Source organism: Neofelis nebulosa, chromosome 10, assembly GCF_028018385.1.
Source record: "Neofelis nebulosa isolate mNeoNeb1 chromosome 10, mNeoNeb1.pri, whole genome shotgun sequence".
Lineage (NCBI taxonomy): Eukaryota > Metazoa > Chordata > Mammalia > Carnivora > Felidae > Neofelis > Neofelis nebulosa.
In genome coordinates this window covers 60,734,086-60,737,688 of record NC_080791.1, presented here as the reverse complement: position 1 = coordinate 60,737,688, position 3,603 = coordinate 60,734,086, and the positions used below count along the sequence as shown (strand labels likewise).

Sequence of the window (3,603 nt, the reverse complement as noted above, 5' to 3'; positions counted from 1 at the left end):
GGTGTTGTATGGAAACCAATTTGACAATAAACTTTATATATTGAAAAAAAAAATTAAATAAATAAATAGAAATTTAAAAAATAAATATAACTACAATTCTTTATATTCTGCTTTGATAATAAGGGTGGGAATCATGAAACACAATTATCATTTGCCAGCTGGTTCCCTGCTATGTTCTGTTAATTGGAATATGATAGAAGGAAACTGGAAGCTACTAAAAGGATGAGTATCCCAGCATGTTTGCTTGTGATTCCTGTCAATGCCACACAACAACGCCAATATCACTGGTTCTTCCTTCTAGTTTTATTTCTTCCCAATACTCCCAGCAAAATCTCATCACGCTTCCTCAGAAGAAACAGAACCAGACAACAGTGGGGTGCGTCTCAGGGGTCTGAGTCTCAGGTCCATGAGGGGTCCTCCTCTGTGCTCCTGAAGCATGAGCTACAGCTATGAAGTGCCTCTTCACAGGGGTGTGAGTCTTGGATCTATGTGGTCTGTTCTCTTGGCTCCTGAGGTACTACAATCAACAGGACAGCACCTTTCCATAAGGGGTCTGAGTGTCAGTTCGGGGAAGACCTTCACCATGCTTCTAAGTTTTCAATACTTCAAACTCCTATCTTTGTTCCCACAGACATAAAGGTGGAAGTGATACCCTGCAGTTACTATCTCTTATTATTTCTGTATTCCCTTTGTGCCTTCAGTCCACCTATACTTGTTTATCTTGGATTAAATACTCCCAGTGTTAACCACTGGTATAACTTCTGTTTTCCTATCCAGAACATGATTAACATACCCACTTTAATCTTCCTTGAAGAGAAAGCCCAAACATAGCATCACAAATCCAAACAGATTAAAATATCTCTGCATCTGGTTCCTGGTACTCTTGAGATTATATTTGCCAAAAACAAAAACAGATTTATTAAGCATTAAGCATGACATTAGTACTTCTGAAAAAACCATACAGACTGAAGTTGAAGTAAGAAGAGTTATTTTTCATAGGATGTTTGTGCTATAAATATTTCCTGAAGATCTAGGGGAAAGTAAGAATATCTGACCAAAAAGTTCAGGTTACTGACAAAGCAATAAAACATGTATTGATGATAATACTAGCTATTATATTAAAGGTTATAGAAGTCAGAGGCAGAGAAAAAGTAAAATATTTGGAATGATTCCATAACCATGGGCAATGCCAATTTTATGTGCCAGATTTAGATAATAAAATTCAGTAACAAGCTATTGTTAACACACTTTTTATTCCCACCTTCTTATTTTTTTTTTAATGTTTATTTATTTTTGAGACAGAGAGAGACAGAGCATGAGCGGGGGAGGGTCACAGAGATGGAGACACAGAATCTGAAACAGGCTCCAGGCTCTGAGCTGTCATCACAGAGCCCGATGTGGGGCTCGAACTCACGGACCGCAAGATCATGACCTGAGCTGAAGTCAGACACTTAACCGACTGAGCCACCCAGGCGCCTCTCCCACCTTCTTCTTTAAAGCAAACAAAAAAAACAACTCCACATTTGAAATCCAAACTGGGTCATTCTGGTTATCTCAGTAATTGAATATCTTTCATCTTAAATGAACAAATTTTAATATCATTGTGGCTGAGGAAATAATAGGTAGATAATTTTAGCCTAAATTTCTCTCTTTGCCCATGGTCTTCTTATTTAAAACTAAAGTGATCTTTTGGGATGTTGTTATCCCAAGCACGAGTCTCAGCATTTTAACTTCTATCAGTGGCATTTTACTCATCTATACAATAACAAAGAATAGAAAACATTGAAAAACCCATCTATTCTTTTGTTGCACTGAGATGGAGAACTTTCAGCACAGCCCTGCGTACCTGTTTGGTCTTCACACTGTAGATGATGGGGTTCAGCACAGGGGGATTAACAGGTAGGTATTGGCAACCAGGGTATGTACATAAGGTGGGGCCCATTTCCCAAATCTGTGAACAAAGGACAGACTAATCAATGGAATATTGAATACAGCAACAGCCCCAATATGGGAGATACATGTGCTGAAGGCTTTCTTCCTCTCTTTCAAAGATGCAATGCTGAGGACAGTCTTAACGATTAACAAGTTAGAAAAAATAATGAAGACCGAGTCTACCCCAGCAGTGGTGATCAGGGCTGTGAACCCCACTGCGCTATTGATCCTGGTATCTGTGCACGAGAGCTTCATCACGTCAGGGTAGAAGCAGTAGGAGTGGTGGAGCACATGGCTGTGGCAAAAGGGCAATCGTTTAAGAAGCAACACCATAGGAGTCTGGATTAGTGCCCCCTGGTGATGATTGCTATTCCAATCTGTGCTATTTTAAGCTCAGTTAATAGAAGCATATCTAAGAGGATTAGAGATGGCCACAAAACGATCAAAGGCCATGGCCAACAGCACTGAGGACTCCATGACAATGTAAAGTTGAATGAAAAACATCTGTGACAGGCAGGCATTAAAGCTGATCTCCCTGGCATCAAACCAGAATATACCCAACATGGTGACCAGGGTAGATATGGACAGGCCGAGGTCAGTGGTGGGCAGCATGGAGAGGAAATAATACATGGGTTCGTGGAGGCTGGGCTGAGTGACAATGGCAAAGAGAATCAGGCTGTTTCCCGAGAGGGTGGTTATGTAGAGAAAGCAGAAAGGAATGGAGATCCAGGTGTGGAAGACTTCCAACCCAGAAACATCAGTTAGTAGGAAAATGATGGACATAGCTGTGGTATTCTGGAAAGTTGACATGTTGAACTCAAACTGCAGAATCTTATCATGAATAGCCTGCAATGATCAATTGCATTTCTTTATAATGAATTCAACCTGAAATTAATTATTTCACCAGGTAAACATTTATAAGAGATAGTATCTATATTATAGAAAGAGCTTATGAAGATTGGTTAAAAAATAAAGAAAACTAAGGCCACATCTAATAGAGAAGCAGAAAACAGGAAATGAACAATTATGTGAGGATATAGAATTTGTATATAAACAAATCTAGCAATGATCCATCTTATTTAAATTCATTGCCTTTTAAGTGGATTGCACCCATCACTTACTTTATGTGGTAGGCAGTCAAGAAATATTTTTTGAGAGGTGCCTGGGTGGTTCATTTGGTTAAATGGCCGACTTCAGCTCAGGTCATGATCTCACGGTCCGTGAGTTCAATCACATGTCAGGCTCTGTGCTGACAGCTCAGAGCCTGGAGCCTGCTTCAGATTGTGTCTCCCTCTCTCTGCCCGTCCCCCACTCACACTCAATCTCTCTCAAAAATAAACATTAAAAAAAGTTTTTAAAAAAAGAAATATTTTTTGAAATGTATATGTTGTGTTGTATGAAATCTTAGATAAACAACAAACAGTATATACAGGGATTCTGATATAATAAATAAAGTAAGTTGGCTTCTGGGGGCCAAAAAAAGGAATGCTCTCATCTCCTGGATACTTTCTTTCAATCAAGTTGAATATCTCCAAACATAAAAATAGCCAACATTTTTTTGGGGTGCCTGGGTGGCTCTGTCGGTTAAGCGGCCGACTTCGGCTCAGGTCATGACCTCATGGTCCATGAGTTCAAGCCCTGTGTCGGGCTCTGTGCTGACAGCTCAGAGCC

General features: G+C 39.8%; 1 pseudogene; it reads right to left on the bottom strand.

Moving 5' to 3' along the window:
- Window positions 1-1,703: 1,703 nt before the first annotated feature.
- On the bottom strand, window positions 1,704-2,872 carry LOC131488591 (olfactory receptor 51F2-like; annotated as a pseudogene).
- Window positions 2,873-3,603: the final 731 nt, after the last annotated feature.